Below are 17,500 nucleotides of genomic sequence, written 5' to 3'. Positions count from 1 at the left end.
GCCTAGTTTAACAGTTAGTCATATCCCCACAGCACTGAAATATAGATAAGCCTAGTTTAACAGTTAGTCATATTCCCACAGAGCTGAAACATAGACAAGCCTAGTTTAACAGTTAGTCATATCCCCACAGAGCTGAAACATGAGACAAGCCTAATTTAACAGTTAGTCATATCCCCACAGCACTGAAACATAGATAAGCCTAGTTTAACAGTTAGTCATATCCCCACAGCACTGAAACATAGATAAGCCTAGTTTAACAGTTAGTCATATCCCCACAGCACTGAAACATAGACAAGCCTAGTTTAACAGTTAGTCATATCCCCACAGCACTGAACCATAGACAAGCCTAGTTTAACAGTTAGTCATATCCCTACAGCACTGAAACAGAGACAAGCCTAGTTTAACAGTTAGTCATATCCCTACAGCGCTGAAACAGAGACAAGCCTAGTTTAACAGTTAGTCATATCCCCACAGCACTGAAACATAGACAAGCCTAGTTTAACAGTTAGTCATATCCCCACAGCGCTGAAACATAGATAAGCCTAGTTTAACAGTTAGTCATATCCCCACAGAGCTGAAACAGAGACAAGCCTAGTTTAACAGTTAGTCATATCGCACAGCACTGAAACATAGATAAGCCTAGTTTAACAGTTAGTCATATCCCCCACAGCACTGAAACATAGATAAGCCTAGTTTAACAGTTAGTCATATCCCCACAGAGCTGAAACAGAGACAAGCCTAGTTTAACAGTTATTCATATCCCCACAGCACTGAAATATAGATAAGCCTAGTTTAACAGTTAGGCATATCCCCACAGCACTGAAACATAGATAAGCCTAGTTTAACAGTTAGTAATATCCCCCACAGCGCTGAAACATAGATAAGCCTAGTTTAACAGTTAGTCATATCTCCACAGCGCTGAAACATAGACAAGCCTAGTTTAACAGTTAGTCATATCCCCACAGCACTGAAACATAGACAAGCCTAGTTTAACAGTTAGTCATATCCCTACAGCACTGAAACAGAGACAAGCCTAGTTTAACAGTTAGTCATATCCCTACAGCACTGAAACATAGACAAGCCTAGTTTAACAGTTAGTCAGCCCACAGCACTGAAACATAGACAAGCCTAGTTTAACAGTTAGTCATATCCCCACAGCACTGAAACATAGACAAGCCTAGTTTGACAGTTAGTCATATCCCCACAGCGCTGAAACATAGATAAGCCTAGTTTAACAGTTAGTCATATCCCACAGCACTGAAACATAGATAAGCCTAGTTTAACAGTTAGTCATATCCCCACAGAGCTGAAACATAGACAAGCCTAGTTTAACAGTTAGTCATATCCCCACAGCACTGAAACATAGACAAGCCTAGTTTAACAGTTAGTCATATCCCTACAGCACTGAAACAGAGACAACCCTAGTTTAACAGTTAGTCATATCCCTACAGCGCTGAAACAGAGACAAGCCTAGTTTAACAGTTAGTCATATCCCCACAGCACTGAAATATAGACAAGCCTATTTTAACAGTTAGTCATATCCCCACAGCACTGAAACATAGACAAGCCTATTTTAACAGTTAGTCATATCCCCACAGCACTGAAACATAGACAAGCCTAGTTTAACAGTTAGTCATATCCTACAGCGCTGAAACAGAGACAAGCCTAGTTTAACAGTTAGTCATATCCCCACAGAGCTGAAACAGAGACAAGCCTAGTTTAACAGTTAGTCATATCCCCACAGCGCTGAAACATAGATAAGCCTAGTTTAACAGTTAGTCATATCCCTACAGCACTGAAACATAGATAAGCCTAGGTTTAACAGTTAGTCATATCCCCACAGCACTGAAACATAGATAAGCCTAGTTTAACAGTTAGTCATATCCCTACAGCACTGAAACAGAGACAACCCTAGTTTAACAGTTAGTCATATCCCTACAGCACTGAAACATAGATAAGCCTAGTTTAACAGTTAGTAATATCCCAACAGCACTGAAACATAGATAAGCCTAGTTTAACAAGTTAGTCATATCCCCACAGCACTGAAACATAGATAAGCCTAGTTTAACAGTTAGTCATATCCCCACAGCGCTGAAACATAGACAAGCCTAGTTTAACTGTTAGTCATATCCCCACAGCACTGAAACATAGACAAGCCTAGTTTAACAGTTAGTCCTTTCCTCACAGCACTGAAACAGGGAGACAAGCCTAGTTTAACAGTTAGTCATATCCCTACAGCGCTGAAACAGAGACAAGCCTAGTTTAACAGTTAGTCATATCACCACAGAGCTGAAACAGAGACAAGCCTAGTTTAACAGTTAGTCATATCCCCACAGCGCTGAAACAGAGACAAGCCTAGTTTAACAGTTCGTCATATCCCCAAGAGAGCTGAAACATAGACAAGCCTATTTTAACAGTTAGTCATATCCCCACAGCAATGAAACAGAGACAAGCCTAGTTTAACAGTTAGTCATATCCCCACAGCGCTGAAACATAGACAAGCCTAGTTTAACAGTTAGTCATATCCCCACAGCACTGAAACATAGACAAGCCTAGTTTAACAGTTAGTCATATCCCTACAGCACTGAAACAGAGACAAGCCTAGTTTAACAGTTAGTCATATCCCTACAGCACTGAAACATAGACAAGCCTAGTTTAACAGTTAGTCATATGCCCACAGCACTGAAACATAGACAAGCCTAGTTTAACAGTTAGTCATATCCCCACAGCACTGAAACATAGACAAGCCTAGTTTGACAGTTAGTCATATCCCCACAGCGCTGAAACATAGATAAGCCTAGTTTAACAGTTAGTCATATCCCACAGCACTGAAACATAGATAAGCCTAGTTTAACAGTTAGTCATATCCCCACAGAGCTGAAACATAGACAAGCCTAGTTTAACAGTTAGTCATATCCCCACAGCACTGAAACATAGACAAGCCTAGTTTAACAGTTAGTCATATCCCTACAGCACTGAAACAGAGACAACCCCTAGTTTAACAGTTAGTCATATCCCTACAGCGCTGAAACAGAGACAAGCCTAGTTTAACAGTTAGTCATATCCCCACAGCACTGAAATATTGACAAGCCTATTTTAACAGTTAGTCATATCCCCACAGCACTGAAACATAGACAAGCCTATTTTAACAGTTAGTCATATCCCCACAGCACTGAAACATAGACAAGCCTAGTTTAACAGTTAGTCATATCCCTACAGCGCTGAAACAGAGACAAGCCTAGTTTAACAGTTAGTCATATCCCCACAGAGCTGAAACAGAGACAAGCCTAGTTTAACAGTTAGTCATATCCCCACAGCGCTGAAACATAGATAAGCCTAGTTTAACAGTTAGTCATATCCCTACAGCACTGAAACATAGATAAGCCTAGTTTAACAGTTAGTCATATCCCCACAGCACTGAAACATAGATAAGCCTAGTTTAACAGTTAGTCATATCCCTACAGCACTGAAACAGAGACAACCCTAGTTTAACAGTTAGTCATATCCCTACAGCACTGAAACATAGATAAGCCTAGTTTAACAGTTAGTAATATCCCAACAGCACTGAAACATAGATAAGCCTAGTTTAACAGTTAGTCATATCCCCACAGCGCTGAAACATAGATAAGCCTAGTTTAACAGTTAGTCATATCCCCACAGCACTGAAACATAGATAAGCCTAGTTTAACAGTTAGTCATATCCCCACAGCGCTGAAACATAGACAAGCCTAGTTTAACTGTTAGTCATATCCCCACAGCACTGAAACATAGACAAGCCTAGTTTAACAGTTAGTCATATCCCTACAGCGCTGAAACAGAGACAAGCCTAGTTTAACAGTTAGTCATATCCCCACAGAGCTGAAACAGAGACAAGCCTAGTTTAACAGTTAGTCATATCCCCACAGCGCTGAAACAGAGACAAGCCTAGTTTAACAGTTCGTCATATCCCCACAGAGCTGAAACATAGACAAGCCTATTTTAACAGTTAGTCATATCCCCACAGCAATGAAACAGAGACAAGCCTAGTTTAACAGTTAGTCATATCCCCACAGCGCTGAAACAGAGACAAGCCTAGTTTAACAGTTAGTCATATCCCCACAGAGCTGAAACATAGACAAGCCTATGTTAACAGTTAGTCATATCCCCACAGCGCTGAAACAGAGACAAGCCTATTTTAACAGTTAGTCATTTCCCCACAGCGCTGAAACAGAGACAAGACTAGCTTAACAGTTAGTCATATCCCCACAGCGCTGAAGCAGAGACAAGCCTAGCTTGTTCTTACAATATAGACGATGCTCTCCCAGAAATAACAATGGTTTACTCTCTCTAGACTAGACTATCAAAACAAACATGTTTTCTGAAATAGTTTGAAGCGAGTCACCATGTATGGCAGAACATGACAATACTGTGACAGGATCCAGTAGCACTATGTACGGTAGATAAGATGATCTCAGATGGCGACGGAGCCTGGTTGATATGGTGGCTGGTCTCTCAGATGGTCATCTGAGGACAACAAAACAAACAGTGTCTCTAATGAGGATCAATAGCTCATCCAACTGAGAGACAATTATCCTTGGAAGACCACTGGAGCCACTGAGTCCGGATCTTACTCAACAGCTAAAGGGGAGATAATATTATGGTCTGTTCAGGATTAGTACTACAGGACACTATTATCCTCAAGACACGGTTAGCCCATGGCTAAGCAGGAGAGAGTTAAGACAGTGATATCCTGCAGGACCAATCTGCATGCTGAACAGTGGTATGATATTTGGTGCGTCCCAAATAACACCCTTTTCCCTTTATAGTGCACTACTTTTGACCACACTATAGGCCATGGTCAAAAGTAGTGCACTACATAGGGAATAGGGGTGCCGTTTGGGAAAGCATCCGTGGACACTAGGGCTAGATGACTCCTAGTCGTAGGGAGTGGAGGCGAAGCATCAATGATTGATTGTATTGTCAGCTGAAGGGCTATTTGACTGGTTATGTTAAAACTAACTCATCTGACAGGAAAATCAGAACTGATATCTGACACCAGGAGTTCTCCAACCTCTCCTCGGGGACCCCAAGATGTTGCTCTGAACCATCTCACCTGATTGACCTAGGTGAAGGGCTTGGTGATTAGATGACAGGTTGAATCAGGTGTGTTAGCTGTGGAATAGTTAAATACATGGAACAGTTGGCGTCCTGAGGAGAGGTTGGAGAGTGTCTGGGGGTCCTGAGGAGAGGTTGGAGAACGTCTGGAGTCCTGAGGAGAGGTTGGAGAACAACTGGGGGTCCTGAGGAGAGTTGGAGTGTCTGGGGGTCCTGAGGAGAGGTTGGAGAACGTCTGGGGTCTGAGGAGGGTTGAAGTGTCACGGGTTGAGGAGACGTTGGAGAACGCAGGAGATTAGCTGGGGTCCTGAGGAGAGGTTGGAGCTGGGGGTCCTGAGGAGAGGTTGGAGCGCGTCCTGAGAGATTGGAGAATCTGAGGAACTGGGGGTCCTGAGGAGAGTTAGACGCTCTAGTTGTTCTGGGATCCCGAGGAGACGTTGAAGAACCACTGTCTTATACAGTCTGATGCTCTGTATCTGTTCCTTCCCTCAGAGCCAGAGTATTATTGTAGCATTTGGTTATAGAGGTGAAACACTGGTGTTGGAAATTCAAATGAGATTAATCCGAGCCGTCTTTCCCTGTGTTGAGTGATATGTAGAGAGATGAGCAGCTGCAGTCGAAGTTGGCTTTGACAGCATCACATACAAACCTGTCTTTCTCTTGCAGACCAAATGCTTCATCTGCGGAATTGGAAACGACTACTTTGATACAGTGCCTCACGGCTTCGAAACCCACACCCTGCAGGAGCACAACTTGGCCAACTATCTGTGAGTAGAGACATACACTACCGGTCAAAAGTTTTAGAACACCTACTCATTCAAGGGTTTTTCTTAATTTTTTACTATTTTCTACATTATGGAATAGTGAAGACATCAAAACTATGAAATAACACATATGGAATCATGTAGTAAACAAAAAAGTGTTAAACAAATCAAAATATATTTTATATTTGAGATTCTTCAAAGTAGCCACCCTTTGCCTTGATGACAGCTTTGCACACTCTTGGCATTCTCTCAACCAGCTTAACCTGGAATGCTTTTCCAACAGTCTTGAAGGAGTTCCCACATATGCTGAGCACTTGTTGGCTGCTTTTCCTTCACTCTGCCGTCCAACTCATCCCAAACCATCTCAATTGGGTTGAGGTCGGGGGATTGTGGAGGTCAGGTCATCTGATGCAGCACTCCATCACTCTCCCTTCTTGGAGAATAGCCCTTACACAGCCTGGAGGTGTGTTGGGTCATTATCCTGTTGAAAAACAAATGATAGTCCCACTAAGCCCAAACCAGATGGGATGGCGTATCGCTGCAGAATGCTGTGGTAGCCATGCTGGTTAAGTGTGCCTTGAATTCTAAATAAATCACTGACAGTGTCACCAGCAAAGCACCACCACACCATAACACCTCCTCCTCCATACTTTACGGTGGGAAATACACATGCGGAGATCATCCGTTCACCCACACCGCGTCTCACAAAGACACAGCATTTGGAACCAAAAATATCAAATTTGGACTCCAGACCAAAGGACAAATTTCCACCGGTCTAATGTCCGTTGCTCGTGTTTCTTGGCCCAAGAAGGTCTCTTCTTATTATTGATGTCCTTTAGTAGTGGTTTCTTTGCAGCAATTCAACCATGAAGGCCTGATTCACGCAGTCTCCTCTGAACAGTTGATGTTGAGATGTGTCTGTTACTTGAACTCTGTGAAGCATTTATTTGGGCTGCAATTTCTGAGGCTGGTAACTCTAATTAACTTATCCTCTGTAGCAGAGGTAACTCTGGGTCATCCATTCCTGTGGCGGTCCTCATGAGAGCCAGTTTCATCATAGCGCTTGATGGGTTTTGCAACTGCACTTGAAGAAACTTTCAAAGTTATTGAAATGTTCCGTATTGACTGACCTTCATGTCTTAAAGTAATGATGGACTGTCGTTTCTCTTTGCTTATTTGAGCTGTTCTTGCCATAATATGGACTTGGTCTTTAATGTTGTCTTGTTGGTTCTGCAGAACCGCTAGAGTGAAAAGGAGTGGGGAGAGGGGGCATCCCTGTTGTGTTCCTCTTTCTAAGACTTTCCTGGAAGATAATCGCATGTCTCTGTGTTGCATTAGGAGGCTATTGATCACATACTCCTGCAGAGTAGAGACAAGATCAGAGGTAGAGTGAATTAAACTGATTTCCTGCTTTATTCTGCTCTCGTTCTGTTAAAGCGGCAATGCAGCAGTTGAAGCCACAACCAAAGTGTCCTCCCCCTGTTTTATACAGAGGGGGGGCTAGAGAATAACCACCCAGGGCTGACCATCCATGAGATCTAAATGATAGTGGAACCATGTTTTGAGGCTGTCCAGTGGTTGTTGACTTGTATTTTGGGTTGTGATGGGGTGTGTCAGTTGAACAATCTGTCAGCTGGGTCTGATTGAAGCTAATTCTAAAAAAAACGTTCTGTTTTTAGATTTTTTGTGATGTATCTCAATAACAAAGACGAAACAGAGCACACAGGCCAGGTAAGAGTCTAGGTTACACTTAAATGGACCCTATTTCTATGTAGTGCACCTTTTTGAACAGGGCCCAGGTAGGGCTCTAGTCAAAAGTAGTGCACTACTATATAGGAATGGGTGTGATTTGGACACAACTACACACAAAATAGACTTTTTCCTCCTTCATTCACAGAACAATGTTGTTCTCCCCAGTGGGTTAGCTAAGCACCGCGCCTCAGAGGAGAAAAATACGCTTATTGTTGGAATCATCAGCATTATGCTCCATCACTCTCTGAACACACGCTTTGATTTGTAGAAAAAAAAAGAGAAACCATTTGACCTCAGGGAAACATCACTACAACCAATACAAACTTGAAAGGGAAACCATTTGACCTCAGGGAAACGACTACAACAAATACAAACTAAAGCGTGGAACCATTTGACCTCAGGGAAATGACTACAAACAAATACAAACAAAGAGAACCATTTCACCTCAGGGAAATGACTACAACAAATACAGACGAGAAAGAGAACCAAACAATTGAAAAGGAAAAAGTAAAGACTGCAAAAAGACAAATCTCCAAATCCCTTTAGGCCATTTGTGCAAGGTTAGCATTTTCATTGCACCTTGCCTTAGTAAAGCTACAGTATTTAGTAGAGAGACCATTGGCTTTTGACTGTAGTGGTATATTATCCTGGATGGTAGACCTCTTTATCACTACTAGTTTATATTGAATGAACTGTCTGATACCCCCTCTCCTTTTTCCCCTCTTCTCTCCTTTCCCCCCTCTCCTCCCTTTTTTTTCTCTTTCCCTTCTCTCTCTCCTCTCCCTCCCTCCCTTTTTTCTCCTTCCCTCTTTCTTCCCTCTTTTTTTTCTTCCTTTCTCCTCCCCCCCCTCTCCTTTCCTTTCTCCTCCTCCCCTCTCTTATCTTTCTTTCTTCCTCTCTCCCCATCCTCTTTCTCCCCCTCCCCTCCCCCTCTCTCTCCTCCCCCTCCCCTTTTTCCTCCCCCTCTCTCTCCCTTCCACCTTTCTCCTTCCCTCCCTCTCTTTCCCCCTTTCCTCCCCTCTCTCATCCCCTTTCTATCTTTCCCTCTCTTTCCCCTTCCCTCTCTCCTCCTCCCCTTCTCCTCCCCTCTCTATCTTTCCCTCTCTCCCTCCCCTCTCTCCCTCCCCTCTCTCCGTCCATCTTTCTTCTCCCCTTTCTTTCCTTTCTCTCTTCCCCCCCCTCTCCTCCCCTCTGTCTTTCTTTTTTTCCCTCTCCATCCTCCTCTCTCTCCTTCCTTCTCTCCTCCCCCTCTCCCCCTCCCCTCTCTCTTCCTTCCATCTCACCCCTTCCCTCTCTCTCTCCTCCCCCTCTCTCCCTCCCCTCTCTCCTTCCTTCTCTCTTTCTCCTCCCCTCTTTCCCCCCCCCCTCTTTCCCCTACCCTTTCTCTCCTTCCACCTTTCTCCTCCCCTCTCTCTCCCTCCCTCCCTCTCTCTCCTCCCCTTCTCTCCTTCCCCCTCTCTCCTCCCTCTCTCCCTCTTTCCTCCCTCTTTCTCCTCCCCCTCTCTCTCCTACCTCTCTCCCCTCCCTCTCTCTCCTCCCCCCTCTCTCCTTCCCTCTCTCCCTCCCCTCCCTCCCCTCCCCCTCTTTCCTTCTATCTCTACTCCTTCCCTCTCTTCTCCTCCCCCCCTCTCCCCTCCCCTCTCTCCTCTCTTTCTCTCCTCTCTTTCCTCCCCCCTCCCTCCCTCCTCCCCTCTCTCTCCTTCCCTCTCACTACCTTCCCTCTCCCCTCCCCCTCTCCCCCTACCCCTTTCTCTCCGTCCATCTTTCTCCTCCCTTTTCTTCCCTCCTTTCTCTATCTTTCCTCTCTCCTTCCATCTTTCTTTCTCCCCCTCTCTCTCCTTCCCTCCCCTCTCTATCTTTCCCTTTCTCTCCTTCCACCTTTCTCCTCCCCTCTTTCTCTCCTTCCTCCCCTCTCTATCTTTCCCTTTTTCTCCTTCCCTCTTTCTCCTTCCCTCTCTCCTCCCCTCTCTATCTTTCCCTCTCTCCTTCCATCTTCTCTCCTCCCCTCTCTCTCTCCTTCCCTCCCCTCTCTATCTTTCCCTCTCTCTCCTTCCACTCTTTCTCCTCCCTCTCTCTCCTTCCTCTCCTCTCTATCTTTCCCTCTTCTCCTTCCATCTTTTTCCTTCCCTCTCTCTCTTTCCCTCCCCTCTCTATCTTTCCCTCTCTCTCTTTTCCTCTTTCTCCTTCCCTTTCTCTTCTCCTCTCTATACTTTTTTTTTTTCCTTCCCTCTCTCTCTTTCCCTCCTTTCCTTCTCCTCTTTCTCCTCCTCTCTCTCCTCCCCCTCTCTTTCTTCCTCTCTCTTCCCTTCTTCTTTCCTCCTTTCTTCTCTTTTTCTTCTCTTTTTTCTCTCTTCTCTCTCCTTCTCTTTTTCTTTCTCTCCCTCTTTCTTTCTTTTCTTTTCTTATTCCTTTTTTCTCCTCTTTCCTTCCTTTTTTTTTTTTCCCTTCTTTTTCTTTCTTCTTCTATCTTTCTCCTCCTCTCTTTCTTTCTTTTGCTTTTTTTTTCCTTCTCTATCTTTCTTTTTTTCTCCTTTCTTTTTTTTTCTTCCTTCCTTCCTTCTTCTTTCTTTCTTTTCCTTTCTTTCTTCTCTTTTTCCCTCCCTTTCTCTTTTTCCCTCTTTTTCTCTCTCTCTCTTTCCCTCTCTCTCCTCCCCTCTCTTTCCTCCCCTCTCTATCTTTCCTCTCTCTCTTCCATACTTTTTCCTCCCTCTCTCTCCTTCCCTTCCCTCTCTATCTCTCCCTCTCCCGTCTCCAGGGAGTCGTATGTGTGGGAAGATGTACCAGGAGCGGTAGCTGGGAATTCCTTCCCGCCGGAGACTGCTCGAAACAATCGAAGACCAGCTCAACTGATCAATTCATCAACTGATCAATTCAACTGACTACTGATCAACTCATCTAATGATCCAGACTCAGAGACTCGCCCTTTCTACTGATCAATATGAAAGGCTGCTTCAGCACCTTCCTTCGCCAGCTAGCCCACGCTGTTTGGAATCCTTACCAGACACTGTACATAATAATATAATGATAATTGACTGTATAATGTCCTTCCTGGGTGCATTTGGAGAACAGGGCTGCTGTTTTGACATGAGGGACTTTGAGGACTCAATGCTTCATCTATACATTTGCTTTAATAATAGATTTAAATGATTGGAGGAAAGACGCAGGAAGAAGAAAAACAAGGACGCCTGCATTTGGAAAAGTAAAACCAAACTGCTTTGTGGACGTGGACGGGTTTCTCCAGAGAACACAGAATGAATACAAAAGGCTGTTGCTCATCCTCTGCGCCTCAGGAATGACATGGTGTACAGCACATACATGTACAGAATACTGAGAGGAGATGAAGGCCAGGCCCAGTGGATGGAGAGCTGGGACAGATGGGGGACGTGATGAGAAACGTGCCAGCCGGGTCCGAGCGGGCTATGCAAGCTGGAGAAAAGAGGAACGCTTGGATGGCGATCATCAACACATCAGCACATATGTGGAGACTGCACACAGGGCTGAGTATTTATGACATAACGATGGGAGTTTTGTGTGTCTGAGAGACAGCGGGACATAGTGTGTGTGTTGGAGATAAGACAAGGAGGGAGAGAGAGAGAGAGAGAAGAGAGGAGAGAGGAGAGAGGAGAGAGAGGAGAGGACATAGAGACAGAGAAAGAGAGAGAACAGAGAGAGAGAGAGGAGAGAGACAGAGAGAGGAGAGAGAGACAGAGAGAGACAGAGAAAGGGAGAGAGGGAGAGAGAGAGGAGAGGAGAAGAGAGAGGAAGAGAAAGGGAGAGGGAGAGAGAGAGGAGAGAGAGAGACAGGGGGGAGGGAGAGGAGAGAGAGAGAGAGAGAGAGAGAGGAGAGAGAGAGAGAGAGAGAGAGAGAGAGAGAGGAGAGAGAGGGAGAGAGAGAGAGAGAGAGAGAGAGAGCATGTGAAGGGAGAGAAGGAGGAAGGAGTTCTGGACACTGTTCTCTCACCACTTGTTCTTTTTACAGCTTTTTTTGGGGGGCTGGGGGTACGCTCTTAAGGCAATCCAGCAACAGAGCAACTCTTATATACAAGTTCTACAAAAATCTCAGAAAACTTCAATATGAATTATTGCATGTTTATTATGCAAGTTTATAATGAAAAGTTTAAGAAATAGAGACGACGTAAGAATTGATCTTTGTCACAACCAAAATGTTTTGTCTAGGTTTTGAGATGATTTCATTAAGATGATTTCTGGTATTTAGGTGTTGTGGGCTTCATTGTAAATAACAGACCACGTCATCAGCCAAGAATACTGATCAGATAATACTGGGTCATCTGCTTCTTTCATCCTCACCTGTGTTTTATTAATAAGGTAACGGCCCATAGTGCTTTGGTAAGTAAAAGTAGTATACTATAGGGAATAGGGTACCACTTGGGACGCCGGGTGTCTGACCCATTCTGATTGAAGCTGAAGCAATACTCATTCAGGGGACTCATGGAAGATCATTATGTAAAGTGACAACAACATACAAGCCTGCCTCCATTTTGCTTCAGATCATTATGTAAAGTGACGACAACAACATACAAGCCTGCTCCATTTTAGTTTCAGATCATTGGTGTAAAGTGACAAAACATACAGCCTGCTCCATTTTGTTTCAGATCATTATGTAAAATGACAACAACATACAAGCCTAGCTCATTTTAGTTTCAGATCATTATGTAAAGTGACAACAACATATAAGCCTGCTCATTTTGTTTCAGATCATTATGTAAAGTGACAACAAAATACAAGCTCTGCTCCATTTTGTTTCAGATCATTATGTAAAGTGACAACAACATACAAGCCTGCTCCATTTTTTAGTTTCAGATCATTATGTAAAGTGACAACAACATACAAGCCTGCTCCATTTTTGTTTCAGATCATTATGTAAAAGTGACAACAAAACATACAAGCCTGCTCCATTTTAGTTTCAGATCATTATGTAAAGTGACAACAACAACATACAAGCCTGCTACATTTGGTTTCAGATCAAAGATGCCAATAAAGTTATTTTTTAAATCAAGTTAAGTACTAATAAACTAAAGTGTTTTGGTATAGTTAGTAACCACTAGAAGCTCCTAATGGGGAGATGGGCCACAGTATGTACACCAGCTGTAAGATAAGATATTCTTTCTGTTTACTATATAACAACGGCTCCTTTATCAAACCATTGCCAACTTTCATTCCCATGTCATTTACATCAAAAAATAGCTTTCTTTCTACTTGTTATACAGAATAATGAGAAACCAATAACAGATTATGGGTCGTAGCTTCCTTTAAGACTATAAGCGATCCAATATTTGACCCATGTAATGTAAATATTGAATACCAAGCTCACAATAATACCAATGACAACCTGGCTCCACGGTAGTGGACCGTGTTGAGTTGCGGGGAGTACCTGTGTGTGAACTGCTGTACAAAGGAGGGGAAGCTAAGATATTAATGGATCTGCATGATTTTGACAAATAAATGATTATTTATTGATGCGTAAAGGGAGAGGAGAACATTTTGCCAAGTGCTATGACAGTGAGAGGCTCAGCTCACTATTTGGTACCCTTTATCAGTATATTCGGGGGGCCAGAGACCCTTTATCAGTACATCTCTTTGGGGGCCAGAGGACCCTTTATCAGTACATTCTGGGGGCCAGGGACCCTTTATCAGTACATCTCTGGGGGGCTAGGGACCCTTTATCAGTACATTTCAGGGGGTCCAGAGACCCTTTTATCAGTACATCTCTGGGGGCCAGAGACCCTTTATCAGTACATCTCTGGGGGGCTAGGGACCCTTTATCAGTACATCTCTGGGGGGCTAGGGACCCTTTATCAGTACATTCTGGGGGGCCAGGGACCCTTTATCAGTACATCTGGGGGGCTAGGGACCCTTTATCAGTACATCTCTGGGGGCTAGGGACTCTTTATCAGTACATCTCTGGGGGGCCAGGGACCCTTTATCAGTACATTCTCCAGGGATCCTTTATCAAAGCACATTCTGGGGGGCCAGGGACCCTTTATCAGTACATCTCTGGGGGGCTAGGGAATGGAGGAGAGGCGAGGAGAGGGAGGAAGAAAGGAGAGAGAGGAGAGGAGAGAGCCCAGGTGGCAGGGGGGGGGAGGGAGGAGAGACGAGGGGGGGAGGAGAAGAGGAGAGGAGAGGAGAGGAGAGGAGAGGAGAGGAGAGGGGGAGAGGCGGGGGGGGGGGAGAGGGGGAGAGGAGAGAGGAGAGGAGAGGAGCCGGAGAGGAGAGGAGAGGGGAGAGGAGGGGAGAGAGCCCAGTGGCAGGGGGAGGAGAGGAGAGGGAGGAGGGAGGAGAGGAGAGGAGAGGAGAGGAGCGGAGAAGAGAGGAGAGGAGAGGAGAGGGAGGAGAGGAGAGGAGAGGAGAGGAGAGAGAGGAGAGGAGAGTGAGAGGAGCGGAGAGGGAGAGGGAGAGGAGAGGGAGAGAAGAGGAGAGGAGAGGCAGCGTGAGGGGGAGAGGAGAGGAGAGGAGAGGGAGAGGAGAGGGGGCAGTTGCTTGTCTAATCAAATGCGGACTGGACCACTGTTTTCTCTTTAACCTGCTGTCAACACTCTTTCTGACCTTCTGTATCCATCCCAACCAGACACAGGCAGACTTGACTGTACATATAATGAATTGGTAGTGCTTAGGAGTAGAGATGACCAACCCGCTTGAAGATGCAGCCATCCACGGGGAATAGAAAAGCCCAAAGACCTGGAACCCAAGTCTGTGACCTGAAGGTGAGTGTCAGATAGGAGAACCAGAAAGCACAGCAGTATTCATAATGACCATATTATTACAGGAGACACCACTAATATCAGCAGTATTCATAATGACCATATTGATTACAGGAGACACCACTATATCAGCAGTATTCATAATGACCATATTATTAACAGGAGGACACCAATATATCAGCAGTATTCATAATGACCATATTATTACAGATACAGGAGACACCACTATATCAGCAGTATTCATAATGACCATATATTATTACAGATACAGGAGACACCACTATATCAGCAGTATTCATAATGACCATACTATACAGGAGACACCACTATATCAGCAGTATTCATAATGACCATAATTAATACAGAGACACCACTATATCAGCAGTATTCATAATGACCATATTATTACAGATACAGGAGACACCACTATATCAGCAGTATTCATAATGACCACATTATTACAGGAGACACCACTATATCAGCAGTATTCATAATGACCATATTATTACAGGAGACACCACTGTATCAGCAGTATTCATAATGACTACATATTATTACAGGAGACACCTACTATATCAGCAGTATTCACAATGACCATATTATTACAGGAGACACCACTATATCAGCAGTATTCATAATGACCATATTATTACAGGAGACACCACTATATCAGCAGTATTCATAATGACCATATATTACAGATACAGGAGACACCACTATAACAGCAGTATCCATAATGACCATATTATTACAGATACAGGAGACACCACTTATATCAACAGTATTCATACAATGACCATACTATTACAGGAGACACCACTATATCAGCAGTATTCATAATGACCATATTATTACAGATACAGGAGACACCACTATATCAGCAGTATTCATAACGACCATATTATTACAGGAGACACCACTATATCAGCAGTATTCATAATGAACCATATTAGTTACAGGAGACACCACTATATCAGCAGTATTCATTAATAAACCATATTATTACAGATACAGGAGACACCACTATATCAGCAGTATTCATAATGACCATATTATTACAGGAGACACAACACTATATCAGCAGTATTTAGTAATGACCATATTATTACAGGAGACACCACTATATCAGCAGTATTCATAATGACCATATTATTGCAGAGACACCACTATATCAGCAGTATTCATAATGACCATATTATTACAGGAGACACCACTATATCAGCAGTATTCATATATGCACCATATTATTAGCAGGAGACACCACTATATCAGCAGTATTCATAGCGACCATATTATTACAGGGAGACACCACTATATCAGCAGTATTCATAATGACCATATTATTACAGGAGACACCACTATATGAGAACAGTATTCATACTGACCATATTATTACAGATACAGGAGACATCACTATATCAGCAGTATTCATAATGACCATATTATTACAGGAGACACCACTATATCAGCAGTATTCATAATGACCATATTATTACAGGAGACACCACTGTATCAGCAGTATTCATAACGACCATATTATTACAGAGACACCACTATATCAGCAGTATTCATAATGACCATAATATTACAGATACAGGAGACACCACTATATCAGCAGTATTCATAATGACCATATATTACAGATACAGGAGACATCACTATATCAGCAGTATTCGCAATGACCATATTATTACAGATACAGGAGACACCACTACATCAGCAGTATTCATAAACCATATTATTGCAGATACAGGAGACACCACTATATCAGCAGTATTCATAATGACCACATTATTACAGAGATACAGGGAGACACCACTATATCAGCAGTATTCATAATGACCATATTATTACAGGAGACACCACTATATCAGCAGTATTCATAATGACCATATTATTACAGGAGACACCACTTATATCAGCAGTATTTATAATGACCATATTATTACAGGAGACATCACTATATCAGCTGTATTCATAATGACCATAAGTTATTACAGGAGATACCCACTGATATCAGCAGTATTCATAATGACCATATTATTACAGAGACACCACTATATCAGCAGTATTCATAATCCACTATTATTACAGGAGACACCACTATATCAGCAGTATTCATAATGACCATATTATTACAGGAGACACCACTATATCAGCAGTATTCATAATGACCATATTATTACAGGAGACACCACTATATCAGCAGTATTCATAATGACCATATTATTACAGGAGACACCACTATACTAGCAGTATTCATAATGACTCATATTATTACAGATACAGGAGACACCACGATATCAGCAGTATTCATAATGATCATATTATTACAGATACAGGAGACAATTCACTATATCAGCAGTATTCATAATGACCATATTATTACAGGAGACAATTACCATATCAGCAGTATTCAATAATGACCATATTATTACAGGAGACACCACTATATCAGCAGTATTCATAATGACCATATTATTACAGGAGACACCACTATATCAGCAGTATTCATAATGACCATATTATTACAGGAGACACCACTATATCAGCAGATCTATAATGACCATATTATTACAGATACAGGAGACACCACTATATCAGCAGTATTCATAATGACCACATTATTACAGGAGACTCACTATATCAGCAGTATCTATAATGACCATTATTACAGGAGACACCACTATATCAGCAGTATTCATAATGACCATATTATTACAGGAGACACCACTATATCAGCAGTATTCATAATGACCATTATTACAGGAGACACCAATTTCTATATCAGCAGTATTCATAATGACCATATTATTACAGGACACCATCATATCAGCAGTATTCATAATGACCCATATTATTACAGGAGACACCACTTATATCAGCAGTATTCCATAATGACCATATTATTACAGGAGACACTCACTTTACCAGCAGTATTCATAATGACCATATTATTACAGGAGACAATCTACTATATCAGCAGTATTCATAATGACCATATTATTACAGACACAGGAGACAAAATTGTCTATATCAGCAGTATTCATAATGACCATATTTTTATTACAGGAGACACCACTATATCAGCAGTATTCATAATAACCATATTATTACAGATACAGGAGACACCACTATATCAGCAGTATTCATAATGACCATATTATT

General features: G+C 42.8%; 1 pseudogene; it reads left to right on the top strand.

Annotated features, from left to right (window-relative positions):
- Positions 1-10,476, top strand: part of LOC123488991 — a 56,971-nt pseudogene extending 46,495 nt beyond the window's left edge.
- The last annotated feature ends 7,024 nt before the right edge of the window (positions 10,477-17,500 follow it).

Source organism: Coregonus clupeaformis, unplaced genomic scaffold (assembly GCF_020615455.1).
Source record: "Coregonus clupeaformis isolate EN_2021a unplaced genomic scaffold, ASM2061545v1 scaf2647, whole genome shotgun sequence".
NCBI classification, from domain to species: Eukaryota; Metazoa; Chordata; class Actinopteri; order Salmoniformes; family Salmonidae; genus Coregonus; species Coregonus clupeaformis.
The sequence above is the reverse complement of the archived record's forward strand: the minus strand, read 5'-3'. Positions and strand labels throughout refer to the sequence as shown.